Genomic DNA, 21,244 nt, shown 5'->3' with positions numbered 1-21,244 from the left:
CATAGGTTTAATGCAATTCTTATCAGAATCTCAGTAGGTTTGCTTTTATATTTATACAAGATTATTTTACTATGTATATGAATAATCAAAGAACTAGAATAGCTAAAACAATTTTTTAAAAGAAGAATGAAGAAGAATCAATATACCTAATTTCAGGACTATCTATATAACAACAGTAGTCAAGACTAAGTGATATTGGTCTACAGACACATACACCAATGGAATAGAACAGAGAACACAGAAATAGAACCATATAAATATGCCCAAATGATTTTTGACAGAAGTACAAAAGCAATTCATGGACGAAAGATAGACTTTTCAACAAACTGTTGGAGCAACTGGACACCCATAGGCAATAAAATGAACTTCAACCTAAATCTCACACTTTATATAAAAATTAACTCAAAATGAGTTATATACATTAAAATAAAGTATAAAATAGTAAAACTTTTAGAAAAAAAACCATAGTAGAAAATCAGGATCTAGGGTTAAGCAAAAAGGTTCTAAGATTTGACACCAAAAGCATAATCGATAAAAGGAAAAAAATGACAAACTGGACTTCATCCAAATTAAAAACTTTCTCTCTTTGACAGCATACAAAATGGGAGAAACATTTTGCAAACTATGCATCCAACAAATGTCAAGTACCCAGAACAAATTAATAAGTAAAAAAAAACCCATTAAAAAATGGACAAAGTACATGTACTGAAAGTTCTCAAAGGAAGTCATACACACAGCAAACAGGCATATGAAAAAATGCTCAACATCACTAATCATTAGAGAAATGCAAATCAAAAGCACAATGAGACACCACCTCTCACTAGTCAGAGTGGTCATTATTAAAAAGTCAAAAAACAACAGATGCTAGCAGGGTTGCAGAGAAAAGGGAATGCTTATATGATGCTGGTGAGAATGTAAACTAGTTCAGTCACTGTGGAGAGCAATATATAAGTAAAGAAGTATATAATATACTTCATTATATATAGTATATATATTATATATATAACAGAAGTATATAATATATATAACAGAAGTATATATAACAGAAGTATATAATATATATAGCAGAAGTATATATAGTATATATAGCAGAAGTATATAATATACTTCAGTCACTGTGGAGAGCAATATATAAGTAAAGAAGTTCTACCATAAAGACACATACACTTGTATGTTCATCACAACACTATTCACACAATGGCAAAGACATGGAATCAACCTAGATGCTCAGCAATGGTGGCCTGGATAAAGAAAATATGGTATGTATACACCATAAAACACTACACAACCATAAAAAAAAAAGAATGAAATCATGTTTTTTGCAGCAACATGGATGCTGCTTGGGGCCATTATCCTAAACAAATTAATGCAGGAACAGAAAACCAAATACCACATGTTCTTACCTATAAATGGAAGCTACACATTGAGTGCACATGTACACAAAGAAGGGAACAATAAACATTGGAGCCTACTTGGGAGTGGAGGATGGGAGGAGAGTGAGAATGCGGGGAAAAAAAATACTATGTATCAAGTACTATGCTCACTACCTGGGTGATGAAATAATTTGTATAGCAAACCCAAGAGACACACAATTTACCCATGTAACAAACCTGAACATGTACCCCAAAAACTAAATAAAACTTGGAGGAAAAAAAACATATGTACCATACCATAAGTAATTATAAAGCATACCAGAATTAACGTACATTATGTAATACATTCTTGTACTCTGAGTTTTTTTAATGTTGCTCTTTGAAAGATTCTGTTTCTAAGATGAAAACACAAACTATAGACTGTGAGAAAATATTTTCAAACCACATATCCAAAAAATGATGATATATTAAATATAGAAAGAACTCTTAAAAGCTCAGCACTTTAAAAAAATCTATTAGAAAATGGGCAAAAGGGCCAGGCATCACACCTGTAATCCCAGCACTTTCGGAGGCTGAGGCAGGCAGACCACTTAGGTCAGGAGTTTGAGACTAGCCAGGCCAGCATGGTGAAACCCCGTCACCACTAAAAATACAAAAAAAAATTAGCTGGGCGTGATGGCGGGCAACTGTAATCCCAGCTACTGGGGATGCCGAGGCTAAAGAATTGCTTGAACCCGAGGGGCAGAGGTTGCACTCCAGCCTGGATGACAGAGCGAGACTCTGTCTCAAAAAAACAAAACAAAACAAAACAAACAGAAAATGGGCAAAATGGGCATGAAACAACATTTCACCAAAGAGGATACACAGATGGCAAAGGAGCACATAAAAAGATATTCAATATCACTAGTTATTAGTGACATGGCAAATTAAAACTATGAGATACAACTGCACACCTATCAGAATGATTAAAATTAAAAATAGTGACAAAACCAAATGCTGGTGAGGATGCAGAGAAACTCATACATACTGTATGGTACCATTTATATAACATTCTTGAATGATAGTATTATAGAAGTGGAGAGCATATTAGGGTTATTAGGGATTAAGGAAGGGGTGGGGAGCAGGAAGAAATTCGGTGTGGGTATAAAAGGGAAACATGAGGGACCCTTGTGGTGATGGAAATGTTCTGTATCATGACTGTATCAATATAAATCTCCCAATGTTGCCCAATGGTTACATCTTGTAAAACTATAGTACAATATCACAATATTGTAAGAGTAAGAGTACACAGGATCTCTCTGTATTATTTCTTATAAGTATATGTAAATGTACAATAAAATCCAATTTCAAAGCTTTTAAAAAAAAAACATCATTTTTCTTAAAGAACTAGAATAAGGAAACAATATTGAGTATCCCATAGTCAACAAAATATATTTCCTAAACATAGTGTTAAATCAAACAATGATTAAACGACTAGGCAATTCCTATTGGCCTATGCTTCATCTGATGGACAGCCCTGTCTTGAGCTTGTGGGTAATTAAAACCCAACTCAACATCCTTGTTTTGTGTCATGATGAGCAATGCAAGTTTACTGTAAAGGGTCACAAGGAACCTTAGAGGTCATCCAATTCAACTCTCATTTTATAGAAGAAAAAATTGAGGGAAGATGGCTGACCAGATTTGATGAAATTGAGAGAAGATGGCTGACTAGGTGTAGGTAGTATGTTCCTCTTCCACAAAGAGGAACCAGAATAGTAAGTAGATACTCACCTTTTGAAGAGATGGTCTAAGAGAGCATGCTGAGATTCAGAGAGAGAGATGGGAAGCACCAGAAGTAAGTAAATAGAGGATCTGAAGCATCTTGCCCAGCCAGGGACTGACTAAGAACTGGGAGAGGCTTCTAAACACAGGGAAACAGAAAGAGAGAAACCCCCAGGGCTTAGCTTTTATGACCTTGACTATAGGGGAGACCCTTGACCCACTAGGCCCTTGAGCCTGATGTACAGAGCTGCCTAAAGATTTCACAGAGACATTGCTCTAGAAAGAAAACCCACATGAAATCTCACAAGCATCCAGGCCTAGAGCAGCCTCAGCAAGGTGCCATTTTGAGACCTTAGCTACAGGGGACATACAGACGTGGCTGCTGCCACTGTGCAGCTCCAAGCAGGGAAATGGGAGACTAGGCTCTCCCTTGCACCTCTGGGAAGGTCTCTACTGCCCAGATGCAGGCTGCTATTAAGACTGAGATGTGAGTGGCTAGCACTCTCCACAGCTTCCTGACCACACTGCCTGCCTGGGAGGGGCGCCACCTTCTCTGGTCTCAAGCCCAAGGTATCATTTTAAGAGTTTAATGCTAAGCTAGGCCCCACCCTTGGGCCAAGTTCAAGTTGATGTGGTTAGCCAGCCTCCACTGCCTAGCCAAGGAGGGACAAGGAAACAGCTCTCTTACACATACCTAGAACAACATCCACTGCCTTGCCACAGGCTCCTGTGAGACTGAGACTTGAGTGGACTACACTCTCCATAGCTTCTTCCCCATGCTGTTCACCTGAGGTGGGAGGGCCTACCCATTCTGGTCACCAGCCCACAGCTGGCACCATTCTGAGAGTTTAACACTGAGTTTTGCCCTACTTTCGGGCCAAATTTGAGATGATGTGGTTGCAGCCACCACCCAGCAGTAGGAGGGACAGGGAAACCAAGCTCTCCTAAGGACAATACCCACTGCCCTGCTACATGCAGCTGTGAGACTGGGGACTAGTCTGCTGAACGCATTGTTGCTTCCAGGAACACCAACACAGACTGTTTAAGTCCCAGTAGGTTGCTCCACCACTGCTACTGCCATCACCCACACAACACCAACAGCCCAGGGACCTGAGAACCCACCCACACTCCTGGCCCACTGCTGCCACTAATAGCTTCTAAGAAAACCACCGGAATGTCCAAGAATCAGCCCTTCAGGACCCACAAAGACCAGAGCCAGTGTAAGCTGTTCTGAGTCCAAAAAAAAAAAAAAAAAAAAAGGCACATTGCCCCACTGCTGCCACCATGGGGCCTGCTCGGGTAGACATCCAAGTCCCCAGCAAAACTTCACTACTACATCGACTAATAACTGTAATAATAAATGTACCCCAATCCATCAGGAAAATCACAGATATCACTGACCCTATGTACTGTTGAAGAAGCCAATGCAAAGATCACACTATCGCAGGCACCCAAAATCAAAGCTAAAATATCCTGCTCAACCAACAATATACACACATCTTCAGGAAAAAATTTTCCCCTATGAAAATAATTTTTCAAAAAATTGGAAAGGGGCTTCCCTGTGGGGGTCATGATGGGGGTTTCCTGGGCTTTCAGCTCTTCCAAGGCTGACATGAAAACTGCCAAACTCTGCCAAACCCGGGAATGGTGATTAGGAAACATGGGGATCTCGGAGAAACAACTGCAAAATTAGTATCCCCCTAAAGGAGCACCAGAAGAGGATGAGTGATATTCCATCCAAAAGAGAAGGCTGTCTTTATTGTATGAAGCCATTTATATGATTAAAATTCCATTTGCCATATTGTAAGATGACAACACCAACTATACCTGCTAATCAAAAAGCCCAAGCAAGCTGTACTCCCACAAGCTAAAAAAAAGGTGGAGGCAACCAAAAATTTAATTAAAGCTACAAAGAGAGAGTTAGAAATGGAGAGTGAGTGAGGTAAGTTATGTTAAATTGATAAGGGGCAAATCAGAATGGACAATTAAGTCCTTTCCACTACTAGCCTTGGTTTGGAAAGAGCAAGTACTACAAAAGCAGATAAAGACATCAACAATCAAATTCCTTCAAAATGTTAAAAAGTACTGAGCCAAAGACTACTTTCCAAGGAGAAACAAAGTCTCCATTTTATGCATCAGAGAACATTGTTCCTAAACTAGAACTTAACAAAGATTTGCCTAAATCAGGGGAAAGGAGATGTAATCCTTCAGAAACTGAAGCACCTTTGCTGGTTAGCTCAATGGAAACTTCTTTGTCAAAACAAGATGGAAAATATTTCTCAGCCATACTTAATGATGTGCAAACAGTTTCTGCTGATCTGAAATTGAAAAAAAATGATCCCCAAAAACAACAGCATCTAGTAAAAGTAGTAGATGTGCCTCCTGGTGATTATTACAGTTCAAAGAATCTCATTGATGGAGTTAAAACAGTAACAATCTCATTGTCAAGCAATGAGAGAGATCCCAAAGGTAGGGATCGCCCCTCAAGAGTCTCCACTGATATTGGAGACACTGAGACTTGGGAAAGAACACAGAATGCTAATTAAGCCTTAAAAATAGCTCTTTAGGCAAAATCTGAGTCTTGGGGAACCAAGAATAAGGACTTAGCCTCAGAGTAGAGAAAATGCAGGAGAAAAGTGTGTCTGGGACAGAAAAGCAGGAATGGTCTGCCATGAGCATGGCTCATAGGACTTCAACACTGACGATTCAGCCACAGAGAAGAAATCTCAAGATGAAGACTCTGTTTAAGCTTGTTCATTCCAAGGGCGATAACTTACAATGAATTTCTTTCTGTAATGCAACCAAGCAGCCAAAGTCTTGCCTCTCTGTCTAGAAAATTTATTCAAGAAGAGAAAGTAAAAGACTGCAGTCATAATTGAGTCTCAGATGTAAAGGCATTAGTGGAAAGTAAAGAACAAGTCTCTCTGGAGCCCATATCTGGCTTCAGTTCCAAGCATTGCACATTTAGTGACTGGGCCCTTTATGTTCACCCCAGGATCACACTTCTCAGAGCCCCTTCACCAATCATGCTACAACTGCTGGCAGAAAGGACCTTTCAGCTCCATGGGGCTGGAGTTGTTTCCTGCTTATCTTGGACTAGGGGTGTTCCCAGGAAAGCCTCAGTGTTAGAATGCAATGGCCCAGAAACCACAGCTTATCCGTTCCCAGAAGGGAAGACTTTCACAAGTTCCTTCGTTGGAAAGAAATTCGACTGATATAAGAAGTTTGAAACCCCCAATCAGACTTACAATCTCCAAATTCTCTCTAATGAAGCTCTTGGGAGCTGTACAAAAAGGCTGGACTAAGTGCAATACCACCATAAAGAAGAGTAGAGTCAGTGGTATCACAGTGCTCTTTAAAGGATACTTCATCCTATTTTGTAGCTGGAGTTTCATGCATCTGAAGCTGCAGTACTGGTGTAAGTAGTGTTGACCTGGACGTCACTTAAGAAATCTTTGGGCTCTGTTCTGTTCCATTGGTCTATATCTCTGTTGTGGTACCAGTATCATGCTGTTTTGGTTACTGCAGACTTGTAGTATAGTTTGAAGTCAGGTAGCGTGATGCCTCCAGCTTTGTTCTTTTGGCTTAGGATTGTCTTGGCAATGCAGGCTCTTTTTTGGTTCCATATGAACTTTAAAGTAGTTTTTTCCAATTCTGTGAAGAAAGTCAATGGTAGCTTGATGGGGACAGCACAGAATCTATAAATTACCTTGGGCAGTATGGCTATTTTCACGATATTGATTCTTCCTATCCATGAGCATGGAATGTTCTTCCATTTGTTTGTGTCCTCTTTTATTTCATTGAGCAGTGGTTTGTAGTTCTCCTTGAAGAGGTCCTTCGCATCCCTTGTACGTTGGATTCCTAGGTATTTTATTCTCTTTGAAGCAATTGTGAATGGGAGTTCACTTATGATTTGGCTGTCTGTTTTTCTGTTATTGGTGTATAAGAATGCTTGTGATTTTTGCACATCGATTTTGTATCCTAAGATTTGCTGAAGTTGCTTCTCAGCTTAAGGAGATTTGGGGCTGAGACGATGGGGTTTTCTAAATATACAATCATGTCATCTGCAAACGGACAATTTGACTTCCTCTTTTTCTAATTGAATACACTCTATTTCTTTCTCCTGCCTGATTGCCCTGGCCAGAAATTCCAACACTATGTTGAATACGAGTGGTGAGAGAGGGCATCCCAGTCTTGTGCCAGTTTTCAAAGGGAATGCTTCCAATTTTGCCCATTCAGTATGATATTGGCTGTGGGTTTGTCATAAATAGCTCTTATTATTTTGAGATACGTTCCATCAATACCTAGTTTATTGAGAGTTTTTAGCATGAAGGGTTGTTGGATTTTGTCAAAGGCCTTTTCTGCATCTATTGAGATAATCATGTGGTTTTTTTCTTTGGTTCTGTTTATCTGCTGGATTACATTTATTGATTTGCGTATATTGAACCAGCCTTGCATCCCAGGGATGAAGCCCACTTGATCATGGTGGATAAGCTTTTTGATGTGCTGCTGGATTCGGTTTTCCAGTATTTTATTAAGGATTTTTGCATCAGTGCTCATCAAGGATATTGGTCTAAAATTCTCTTTTTTTGTTGTGTCTCTGCCAGGCTTTGGTATCAGGATGATGTTGGTCTCATAAAATGAGTTAGGGAGGATTCCCTCTGTTTGTATTGATTGGAATAGTTTCAGAAGGAATGGTACCAGCTCCTCCTTGTACCTCTGGTAGAATTTGCGTGTGAATCCATCTGGTCCTGGACTTTTTTTGGTTGGTAGGCTATTAATTATTGCCTCAATTTCAGAGCCTGTTATTGGTCTATTCAGGGATTCAACTTCTTCCTGGTTTAGTCTTGGGAGGGTGTATGTGTCCAGGAATTTATTCGTTTCTTCTAGATTTTAATACCACACATCTACAACCATCTGATCTTTGACAAACATGACCAAAACAAGAAATGGGGAAAGGATTCCCTATTTAATAAATGGTGTTGGGAAAACGGGCTAGCCATATGTAGAAAGCTGAAACTGGATCCCTTCCTTACTCCTTATACAAAAATTAATTCAAGATGGATTAAAGACTTAAATGTTAGACCTAAAACCATAAAAACCCTAGAAGAAAACCTAGGCAATACCATTCAGGACATAGGCATGGGCAAAGACTTCATGTCTAAAACACCAAAAGCAATGGCAACAAAAGCCAATATTGACAAATGGGATCTAATTAAACTAAAGAGCTTCTGCACAGCTAAAGAAACTATCATGAGAGTGAACAGGCAACCTACAGAATGGGAGAAAATTTTTGCAATCTACCCATCTGAGAAAGGGCTAATATCCACAATCTACAAAGAACTCAAACAAACTTACAAGAAAAAAACAAACAACCCCATCAAAAAGTGGGTGAAGGATATAAACAGACACTTCTCAAAAGAAGACATTTATGCAGCCAACAGACACATGAAAAAATGCTCATCATCACTGGCCATCAGAGAAATGAAAATTAAAACCACAATGAGATACCATCTCACATCAGTTAGAGTGGCAATCATTAAAAAGTCAGGAAACAACAGGTGCTGGAGAGGATGTGGAGAAATAGGAACACTTTCACACTGTTGGTGGGACTGTAAACTAGTTCAACCATTGTGGAAATCAGTGTGGCGATTCCTCAGGGATCTAAAACTAGAAATACCATTTGACCCAGCCATCCCATTACTGGCTATATACCCAAAGGATTATAAATCATGCTGCTATAAAGACACATGCACATGTATGTTTATCGTGACACTATTCACAATAGCAAGGACTTGGAACCAACCCAAATGTCCAACAATGATAGACTGGATTAATAAAATGTGGCACATATACACCATGGAATACTATGCAGCCATAAAAAATGATGAGTTCATGTCCTTTGTAGGGACATGGATGAAGCTGGAAACCATCATTCTCAGCAACCTATCACAAGGAGAGAAAACCAAACACCGCACGTTCTCACTCATAGGTGGGAACTGAACAATGAGAACGCTTGGACACAGGAAGGGGAACTTCACACACCGGGGCCTGCCGTGGGGTGGGGGGAGGGGGGAGGGATAACATTAGGAGATATACCTAATGTAAATGACGAGTTAATGGGTGCAGCACACCAGCATGGCATATGTGTACATATGTAACAAACCTGCACATTGTGCACATGTACCCTAGAACTTAAAGTATAAGTGAAAAAAAAAGAAAGAAAAAGAAATCTTTGGAACTACAAGGGGCATACAATGGAGCTGACTTCAATACATAGTTAATAATTTAAAATGGCATTTAGAGCAAGAAGAGGGAGTGAAAAGAATAAAATTATTGAAATCTGTAACAATTATATAGAAAGTAAATTTTTTATTAATGTGAACAAAAAAATGAAAAGGTGACTGCTATACCAGATGCATAGATATCAATGGAAGGACATAGGAAACATGAAAAAGTAGGGATTTTTGACACCACACAACAATTGCATGGCAGCATATCCAAATAAAAAAGAATGCCTCAAAATGCCAGATAAATAATCCAAAATATTGATTTTAACAAAGCTCAATGAGGTGCAAGAGAAATATGAAAAACAGTACAAAAAAGTTCAGAATATGGATGAGAAATTTACCAAGGAAATAGATATCTTTTAAAAAAATGCAGATATTGTGGATGTAAAAAATTCATTGAAGAAAATACAAAATACATTTGAAAGCTTCAATAATAGACTAGATCGAGCAGAAGAAAAAAATCTCAGAACTTGAAAACAAATCTTTTTCTTTCCTTCAATTTTTATTTTACGTTCCAGGGTACCAATGCAGGATGTGCAGTCTGTTACATAGGTAAATGTGTGCCATGGTGGTTTGCTGCACAGATCAACCTATAACCTAGGTATTAAGCCCAGCATCCATTAGCTATTCTTCCTGATGCTCTCTCCTCCCACCCCCTACCCTCTGAGAGGCCTCAGTGTGTGTTGTTCCTCCCCATGTGTCCATGTGTTGTTATCATTCAGCTCCCACTTATAAGTGAGAACATGTGGTATTTGATTTTCTGTTCCTGTATTAGTTTGCTGAGGATAATGGCTTCCAGCCATATCCCTGCAGAGGACATGATCTCATTTCTTTTTTATGGCTGCATAGTATTCCATGGTGTATATGTGCCACATTTTCTTTGTTTAGTCTATTATTGATGAGCATGTGGGTTGATTCCATATATTTGCATTGTGAATAGTGCTGCAATGAGCACATGCATGCATTTATCTTTATAATAGAATGATTTATATTCCTTTGGGTATATATCCAGTATTGGGATTGCTGGATCAAATGTTATTTCTGCTTCTAGATCTTCCACAGTAACTTACATTCCCACCAACATTGAAAAAGTGTTCCTTTTTCTCCACAGCCTCACCAGCATCTGTGCTTTCTTGACTTTTTAATAATCACCATTCTGACTGGCATGAGATGGTATCTCATTGTGGGTTTGATTTGCATTTCTCTAATCATCAGTGATGTTGAGCTTTTTAAAATATATTTGTTGGCCACATGAATGTCATCTCTTGAGAAGTGTCTGTTCATGTCCTTTGCCCACTTTTTAATGGGGTTGTTTGTTTTTTTCTTGTAAATTTGAAAACAGGTCTTTTGAAATATTCCAGTCAGACAAAAATAAGGAAAAAACTAAATAAAAGAATTAAAAAAGGCTTTGAGACATCTGGGACTACACAAAGTGACCAAACTTATGTATTATCATTATTCCCAAGGGAGCAGAGAGATCAAATTTAGAAAACCTACTTCAGAAAATAATCAGTGAAAAATTTCCAAGTCTATCAAGACAGTTGACATCCAAATAGAGAAGGTCCAGCCATCCCTAGGCAAATACATTACAAAAAGGACTTCCCATAGCATATTATATTAAGAATATATATTAGCATATTATATTTGACTTTATATATAAAGTCAAAGTGAAACAAAGAATTTTTAAACTGACTAGAGAAGAGCACCTAGTCATCTATTAAAAAAAAACAAACAACTCTCATCAGACTAACAGTGGACTTTTCTGAAGAAACCTTACAGGCCAGAAAAACATTAAGTGGCATTTCAAAGTCATTTTAAAAAACTGTCAAAAGAAATTCCAGGACCAGATAAATTTACAGCCAAATTCTACCAAACATACAAAGAAAAACAAAGATGAATTCTCCCAAAACTATGCCAAAAAATTGAAGAGAAGGGAATTCTCCCTCACTCATTCCATAAGGCCAGGATCACCCTGATACCAAAAGCAGACAAGGACACAACAAAAAAAGAAAAGTACAGACCCATATCCCTGATGAATATAGATTCAAAAATCTTCAACAAAATACAAGCAAGTTGAATCCAACAGCATATCAAAAAGATAATACACCATGGTCAAGAGTGATTTATACCAGGAATGCAAAGATGGTTCAACATTCCCAAATCAATAAATGTGATACATTACATAAACAGAATTAAGAACAACAACCATATGATCATCTCTATGAAAGTGGAAAAAGCAATTGATAAAATTCAATGCCCTTTCATCATAAAAATCCTCAACAAACTAGGCATAGAACAAAACATACTTCAACATAATAAAGGCAACATATGACAAACCTATAGCCAACAACATACTTAACAGGAAAAGTTTGAAAGCATTCCCTCTAAGAACTGGAATGAGACAAGTATGCCTACTTTCACTACTTTTATTTAACATAGCACTGGAAGTCCTCACCAGCACAATCAAGCAAGAGCAAAAAAATAAAGGGCATCCAAATTAGAAAAGAGGAAGTTAAATTGTCCCTGTTTGCTAATGATATTATCTTATATCCAGAAAACCCTACAGAGTCCACCAAAAAACTCTTAGATTTGATAAATGAATTCAGTAGTTTCAGGATAAAAAATTAACATACAAAAATCAGTACTGTTTCTATACAGCAATAATAATCTAGCTGAGGACCAAATCAAGAAGGCAATTCCACTTACAATGCTATAAAAAATAAAATAAAATACCAGGCATATATTTAATCAAGGAGGTAAAAAATCCCTATAAGGAAACAACAAATTACTGTTATAAAAAGTCATAGATGACACAAACAGAAAAACATACCATGCTTCCAACCCTTGGTCATGATTTGGAAAAATCAATATTGTTAAAATGACATACTGCCTGTATTAGTCTGTTTTCACACTGCTGATAAAGACATACCCGAAACTGGGCAATTTATAAAAGAAAGAGGTTTATTAGACTTACAGTTCCACATGGCTGGGGAGGCCTCACAATCATGGCAGAAGGCAAGGAGGAGCAAGTCACATCTTATGTGGATGGCAGCAGGCAAAAAAAAAAAGAGAGCCTGTGCAGAGAAACTCCCGTTTTTAAAACCATCAGGTCTCATGAGACCATTCACTATCATGAGAACAGCACAGGAAAAACCCACCCCATGATTTAATCAACTCCCACCTGGTCCCTCCCACAACATGTGGGAATTACGGAATCTCCAAGATGAGACTTGGGTGGGGACACAGAGCCAAACCATACTATTCCATCCCTGCCCCTTCCCAAATCTCATATCTTCATATTTCAAAACCAATCATGCCTTCCCAACAGTCCCCCAAGTCTCAACTCATTTCAGCATTAACTCAAAAGTCCACAGTCCAAAGTCTCATTAGACAAGACAAATCCTGTCCACCTATGAGTCTGTAAAATGTAAAGCAAGCTAGTTACTTCCTAGATACAATGCGGGTACACACATTGGGTAAATACAGCCATTCCAAATGGGAGAAATTGGCCATAACTAAGGGGCTACAGGGCCCATGCAAGTTTGAAATCCAGTGGGGCAGTCAAATCTTAAAGCTCCAAAGTGATCTCCCTTGATTCCGTGCCTCACATCCAGGTCATGCTGATGCAAGAGGTAGGTTCCCCTAGTCTTGGGCAGTTTCACCCCTGTGGCTTTGCAGGGTACAGCCTCTCTCCCAGTTGCCTTCATGGGGTGGTGTTGAGTGTCTGTGGCTTTTCCAGGTACATGGCGCAAGCTGTCAGTGGATCTACGATTCTGGGGTCTGGAGGACAGTGGCCCTCTTCTCACGGCTCCCTAGGCAGTGCCCCAGTAGGGACTCTGTATGGGGGCTCCCACCCCACGTTTTCCTTCTGCACTGCCCTAGCAGAGTTTCTCCATGAGGACCCCACCCCAGGAGCAAACTTCTGCCTGGGCATCCAGGAGTTTCCATACATTTTCTGAAATCTAGGTGGAGGTTCCCAAACCCCAATTCTTGACTTCTGTGCATTCACAGGCTTAACATCATGTGGAAGCTGCCAAGGCTTGAGGCTTGCACCCTCTGAAGCTACAGCCTGAGCTCTATATTTGTCCCTTTCAGCCATGGCTGGAGTAGCTAGGATATAGGGTACCAAGTCCCTAGGCTGCACACAGTGCAGGGACCCTGGCTGGGCCTGGCCCAAGAAACCACATTTTCCTCCTAGGCCTCCAGGCCTTTGATGGGAAGGGCTGCCATGAAGACATCTGACATGCCCTGGAGACATTTTCCCCATTGTCTTGGGAATTAACATTCAGTTCCTTGTTACTTATACAAATTTCTGCAACTGGCTTGGATTCCTCCTCAGAAATGGGATTTTCTTTTCTATCTCATTGTCAGGTTGCAAATTTTCCAAACTTCTATGCTCTGCTTCCTTTATAAAACTGAATGCCTTTAACAGCACCCAAGTCACCCTTTGAATGCTTTGCTGCTTAGAAATTTCTTCTGCCAGATACTCTAAACCATCTCTCTCAAGTTCCAAGTTCCACAAATCTCTAGGACAGGGACAAAATGCCACCAGTCTGTTTCCTAAAACATAACAAGAGTTACCTTTGCTCCAGTTCCCAACAAGTTCCTCATCTCCATCTGAGACTACCTCAGCCTGGACCTTATTGTTCATATCACTATCAGAATTTTTGTCAAAGCCATTCAACCTGTCTTAGGAAGTTCCAAACTTTCCCACATTTTTCTGCCTCCTTTTGAGCCCTCCAATCTGTTCTAACCTCTGCCTATTACCCAGCTGCAAAGCCATTTCCACATTTTCAGGTATCTTTTCAGCAGCACTCCACTCCCAGTACCAATTTACTATATTAGTCCATTTTCACGCTGCTGATAAAAACATACCCAAGACTCGGCAATTTACAAAAGAAAGAGGTTAATTGGACTTACAGTTCCACATGGCTGAGGAGGCCTCACAATCATGGCGGAAGGCAAGGAGGAGCAAGTCACATTTTACGTGGAGGGCAGCAGGCAAAAAAGAGAACTTGTGCAGAGAAACTCCTGTTTTTAAAACCATCAGATTTCATGAGACCCATTCACCATCGCAAGAACAGCATGGGAAAGACCCACCCCCATGATTCAATTATCTCCCACCTGGTCCCTCCCACAACATGTGGGAATTATGAGACCTCCAAGATGAAATTTGGGTGGGGGCACAGAGCCAAACCATATCATCGCCCAAGGTTATTTATAGATTCAATGAAATCTCTATCAAATTACCAACATTATTTTTCACAGAATTAGAAAAAACAATCCTAAAATTCACATGAAACCAAAAAAGTACCCAAATAGCCAAATCCTAAGCAAAAAGAACAAAGCTGGAAAAATCATAGTACCTGACTTCAAATAATACTACACAGCCATAATAACAAAAACAGCATGGTACTGGTCTAAAAATAGACACATAGGTCAATGAAACAGAATAGAGAACCCAGAAATAAATCAATGAGCCTACAACCAACGTATCTTCTACAAAGTTTTATATATATATACACATACACATACTCGGGAAAGGAAACCCTTTTCAATATATGATGCTGGGAAAATTGGATAGTCATATGCAGAAGAATAAAACTGGACTCATACTTCTTACCATATACAAAAATTAATTCAAGATAAATTAAGGAACTAAATGTATCACCTGTAAGTATAAAAATCCTACAGGAAAACCTAGGAAAAACTTTTCTGGACATTGGCCTATTCAAAGAATTTGTTATCAAGTCTTCGAAATCCAAAGTAAAAAACAAAAATTGACAAATGAGACTTAATTAAACCAAAAATCTTCTGCACAGCAAAAGAAACTATCAACAGAATAAACACAAAACCTACAGAATTGGAAAACATATTTGCAAACTATGCATCCAACAAGGGCTAATATCCAGAATCTATAAGAAACTCAAACAGCTCAACAAGAAAAAAAACCAAATAACTTTACTAAAAAGTGAGCAAAGGACATGAACAAATATTTTTCAAAAGAAGACATACAAGTGGCCAACAGACATATGAAAAAGTGTTTAAAATCACTAATCAGAGAAATGCAAATAAAAACCACAATGAATTACCATCTCATACCAGTCAGAATGACTATTAATAAAAAGTCAAAAAAAAAACAAAAACCCAAAACAGATGTTGGCAAGGTTGTAGAAAAAAAAAGGGAATGCTTATACACTGTTGGTGGGACTATAAGGTAGTAAAACCTTTATGGGAAACAGTATGAAGAATTCTCAAAGAACTGAAAATAGAATCACAATTCAATCCAGCAATCCCATTACTGGGTATATACCCAATGGAAAGAACTCATTATATCAAAAAGATACCTGCACTTCTTTCAGAATGATTCACAATAGCAAAGATACAGAATCATCCTAAGTGTCTATCAATGGAGGACTGAATAAAGAAAATGCGGTGTATATGTGTGTGTGTGTGTGTGTGTGTGTGTGTGTGTGTGTATATGAACACTACTCAGCCATAAAAAAGAAGGAAATCATGTCTTTTTTGGCAACATGGATGCAACTAGAGGCCAGAATCCTAACTGAAATAACTCAAAAACAGAAAGTTAAATACCACATGTTCTCACTTATAAGTGAGAGCGAAACAATGGGGACACATGGACATACAGAGTAAAATAACAGACATTGCAGACTACAAAAGGTGGGAGGCCGGGAGCAAGGATGAGGGCTGAAAAATTACCTGTTGGGTAGAATGTTCACTGTCTGGGTGATGGGGACACTAAAAGCCCAGACTTCACCACTATGCAATATATGCATGTAAGAAATCTGCAGTTGTACACTCTAAATTTATAAAAAATTTAAAATAAATAAATAAAACAAAAGTAATTAAAAGAAGAAATTTAAGACAAAAGAGATACATGATAAGGTCAAGGTTAAATACAGAGTTAGTAGTGAAACAAGGCCTAATGTCCTATTTCTCAATACAACACTTTTCTTGGTTTTTCCTTTCTTTCATGTCAGATGGGTAATGTGCTGACCTCATAATAAGGTTGAGGGTGGCACATTTCACACATGCGTGTGAACACCCAATCATCATGCTCATGAACTACAAAAGGGTCTACAACATTCTTTTTATCATATTACTTTGTTTTACACATTCTCAAACGAAGAGACAGTCTCCTTTATAGTCTGTCTAAATGCATTATTATTTAAAGAATCTGTATACCATCTGAAGCTGAATACCATCTGAAGCTGAATTCCAACTACACAGTCTCTGGAACAGAATGGCTTCTTTTATACAGGATGGCTGATCTCCAAACCCATATCTCAAAGCTATCAAGAGCAAAAAGAAACATCAATAGTCTGGAAACGTATCCCACCTGGACAAACACAAATTAAAGCCCCACAAGCAGGGGGGTTCTCCTTGTCCCTAAGGGACTAGAAAGGAATTTCACTTTGCCTCATCCCTCTAGCTCTATTCCAACATTCTGGCACCTACAAACATTAAATATTTAATGAGCACCTATTATATGCTGGACACTGTGCTACATGCTAGACAGTGAATAAGATATACAACCTCAATCCTCAAGGAGGTTGTCATCTGTGAGAGATGACAATTACAGGCAATTACAGTACAGTACATGAAGGGTTAAGAGTAAATCCATATTACCCTGAGACCACAGGCATCATCCACTACTGACCAGGGAGAGAGGATTCAAATGGGAGGGGATTTGAGAGAAGGAGTGGGAGTTCAATATAACCAGTGAGTGGAGAATTAAGCTATTAAATCACTCAATTCACTCAACTGGGAATGTATCTAAACGAAATAATTGTTTTGGATGTTTTAAGTGATACATGATTTACTTCCAGGCTTTGGTAAATGCTTCCATAAACCTCATAATCACACTATAACTTATCTGTTTTGTAAAGTCAGCTTTTTATACACTGAATTTACTTGAAAGAGACTTCTTGCTATACTTGTAAAAGACTACTGTATCACCTCCCTCTTCCCACTCTCTAATTAAGTTGTCAAAAAATGTTTTTCATTGTATTTGTTTTGGTTCTTAAAAAACCAATATGTAAGTCAAACAACATAGTTTACATATATTTCCATAACTGTCTTGCCATATTTTGTCACACCCACTAATCAGATATTTTCCACTCATCTCTCTGTTGTTGTATGTGAAGCTGGCAGAAGACAATATTCTAAATTGCTTTCCAACCGCAGCACCTCAAGAGACTTAAAAACACATTAACCTCAGGCAAGATAACATGCTTTCATTTTGCAAGAAAATAAAACACTAATTATTGTCGCAAAGCCTTCCTTAAAGGTCAAAAATAAATCCATAAGTGCAATAAAATTGAGGGAAAACTTAACCTAAACCTTAAAGGAATAAAGTCTTGATCTTGGAGTAAATATTTTTAAAACCTCACTATAATTTTACTTCTTGTGTGCTGTAGTACCAAAACAAAGGCATTAATTGGGACACATTAATCTTGTGTTTGTTTGTTTTGTTTTGTTTCAGTCTCACAAGTATCCATGTAACTTACTTGTCTCACTTAAGTTACTTGTTCATATTTTGGGTCAATAGATATCTGCTTAGAAGAAAGCATGCACTTTGAACAGTGCTATTAATAATATCTCCACTGTATTGTTACATATTTTTTCTAGTGAACTGAAATCAACAGCAAAAATGCCCCATTTATTTCAGTAGGACTGAAGAAAATTTAAAAATTTATGTAGTAAAAACAATATGTGTGAGCCACCTGTTTGCTTTTTAACTAAATGGATTGGTATGGAATGACAGCTGCTGCAAAACCAACACACTTCAAATACTGTATATTACTTTGCCAAGAAGACTAAATTTTGGTATCATTTACTTTATTACCATGGGACGTGTTAATGGAGATTCTTACGGAAGAGCACTGTAATGAATATTTCTACCCACTAAGTGTCACTGTTCATTTAAATTTTTTTAAACTATGCTGATGGGCATGGTGACTCAGTAGAATCTTTTGAATGGGGTCAATCAGAAAAAAATAAAAATGATTCGATTACATAACACACTTAAAGCAAAGCACAGGCACTACATGAATGTAAACTGCTTAAGAGGAATTCCTAGAGATAGAGGTGTTGCTCTCAGTGGAATGCCAACTGATCAAATCAGACATTTTGCAAGCTTAAATAAGGTTTGAGTTACACTAAGCCTTGTAATCTGTTTTTACCAATATAAATGCCAAAACTGAATTGCCACTATAAAGTCTGCCAAGTTTCTTTGTATTGTATGTCAGTATGCTGTTTTCCTTCATAGTGCCATCAATAAACATGTCTGGGGATCAACTGCTTGTGATCAGATATGCTACTTTCATTGTTTCAAGCTGAGCTGATACTGCATGAAATACCAGTGCCAGAGAGGTTCCATTCAGGCTTGAACATTTGAGGGAGGAAGTAAGGCAGGCTTCCCTCTACCCTGCATACAAAAATTTAGGTAAATGTAAGAATATCCCTGGTGCTCACAAGATACAGACATCATTTCCTAGACACGCATAAATTTTAGACAACAGCATAATGCTCCACCCCTTGCAGGTTCTTGTTAAATAATTCAAGAGATACATACTCAGAGTTTTAGAGAGTAAGATTTTTAGCCATACTACTCACCATATGTAATGGTCTTGTTATTTCAAGATAGCAATATCATCACATATTTTTCTGGTTATGCCACTGCACTATTACAGGATAAAAATGTATATTGTTGCAAGAGTTCCACTTCAACTAAAGGACCCGTTCCATTTTTTTCCCCGAAATAAAGAACGTACACCTAGAATTGCTCAAATCTCTATCTCTTCTTGCAAGACAGAGTGCATCCATTTTGAAATAACAGTTATTGTAGCTTCTACTGTTCCCATCAAAGTGGGTGTGTTTGGGGGTCTTTTTGGTTTGGTTTGGTTTTTGTTCTGTTTGTCCAATCTGGAGCATTTTATCTCAGGCAATCTTTTATAATTACAATACAAGACAGCAAAATAAATGATGGTAAAAGTTAACATAAAAAATAAGTACTTTAAATATTCAGAGCTGAGAGAAGTAAGTTTGTACACGGCAGGAATGGGCAAGTAAAACTTTATAAAAACAGTACGTTCTTGAAAAGTACACCTTAATAAGTAGATAGAATTTCCTGAGACCTGAAAGTGGAGAAAGGGCATTCCATGTAGATGAAATAGTGTAGCAAACATGTTGAAGTAGCATATTTTAAAGACAGTGAGCAAGGATTTCACATTAGAAAGTAGTAGGTACAAGGATTAAAAGAACTTTTGGAACCAGACCAGAATAAAAAATTAATATTATTTTTAACTCATTCAAAAGAAGAGATGATGGGAACCATTAAAACTTTTTAAAACAAGAATGATTTTTTTAAAGTGTGTTCAAAAGATTAATCTGATAGGGGTGAATAGGAAAGTTTGAAAATAGCAAATGACAATTTTTAAATATTTTTAAAGATATATTGTGGACATATTTCAAGATTATTAAAAATGTTTAAATGTTTACACCCAGTAAATTCTGTTGAAGAAATAATCCACAAAAATTAAAATAAAGCAATTAAAAATTCACAAAAAGAAAATAATAGGTACACAAAAATTATAGCAACAATTATAAAGGAAAAAAACACCTCAATGTCCAAAATTGGGAAAAGTATGACACATATTCCTAATAGAATTTTAAGTGGACTATGTAAATTACATGGAAAAATAAAAAAGTTATGATACATAAACAGAATATTACTTAACCGCAATTTGGAGTGCAAAAATCATCCCGGGGCAATGTTTGTTTGTCTAGGCCATTAGTAATAAGGCAGTTGAGGAAAGAGTCTATCCCCACTGCAAGCTGTGAAAAGGTATTACTGCTGGGTAAAAGCTGGCCTTGGCAGGAAGAAACTGAACCCAGAATCTAAGGCAGGAGCTCCTACTTCTGTAACAATCTGGGTGCTTGGACAACACCTTGAACTGGTGGTAGTAAGTCTTCCAGAGTATCATCCTATCAGCACCAGTATTCTACTCATGGAAGAGGACTTGCAGTCAAGTTGAACAGGGACTACTAGGTTCTATAATTCCTTTCATTCCTTCCCTAAATCACTTTCACACAGTCCTACAAGTGAACACGGGTCAGGTTCTGGTGACAGTCAACATATAGGCATGAATCAAGATAAGTTTTGGGTTTTATGAAACAGTGCCTTTAATGGAACACAAAGGGCTAGGCAGCTCTAGATGGAGACAGGATACAAGGCATTGAAGGATTTCATATTTCTCCCATTGCTGCCTTCAGCTGTACTAGCTCCATTCTACCTTTCCCATCCCTGTCATTTCCTAACTGACATCTTGGAAGGATTGAAGACATTTCTGGATCATTTTTTCAGGCATAAAATAGCCCAGTCCAGTTTGAAATTTCCAACTTAAAAATTCACTTCGTCCTTCCCCTGAAGTGGTGTCCAAGCCTTAGCCTGAAAGACTTAAGAGTAAGAAAGAAAGTAATCTGATCTTTCATTCTTCCTCCCCCGGCCCCATTTCCAGGCCCCTTTGTCCTGGCTTGTTGTGATAAGGAGGAAGAAGCTGAAAAGAGACAAGTGGCTCTTTCTTATTGGATCCCTGTTGTTATCCTTTCTTGGCCAAAGCTGGGTATTGATGAACTCTGTGTGGCAGGCATTAAAATGCTGGTTCTTTCATTAGGTAAATGTGGTTTCATAAGGTGGAAAATCTGTCTCCAGTTTATCCTCTTCCAATGCTCCCTCAGTGTGTAACCTGGAGAACAATTCACTTTACATCCTCTTTCTGCCAGGATATACTTGCC

The 21,244-nt window shown here is 38.1% G+C and overlaps 1 non-coding gene and 1 pseudogene across 1 annotated transcript; one reads left to right on the top strand and one right to left on the bottom strand.

The window, feature by feature from the left end:
- Nucleotides 1–5,206: 5,206 nt before the first annotated feature.
- LOC101058331 (uncharacterized protein C17orf80-like) lies at nucleotides 5,207–6,560 on the top strand (annotated as a pseudogene).
- Nucleotides 6,561–16,419: 9,859 nt separating this feature from the next.
- Nucleotides 16,420–16,522, bottom strand: LOC112208510 (small nucleolar RNA U13). The gene has a single exon (XR_002942987.1). It is a non-coding gene; the product is annotated as a small nucleolar RNA U13 (small nucleolar RNA).
- Nucleotides 16,523–21,244: the final 4,722 nt, after the last annotated feature.

This window comes from Pan troglodytes, chromosome 13 (genome assembly GCF_028858775.2).
Source record: "Pan troglodytes isolate AG18354 chromosome 13, NHGRI_mPanTro3-v2.0_pri, whole genome shotgun sequence".
Lineage (NCBI taxonomy): Eukaryota > Metazoa > Chordata > Mammalia > Primates > Hominidae > Pan > Pan troglodytes.
This window is presented reverse-complemented; position numbering and strand designations above follow the sequence as displayed.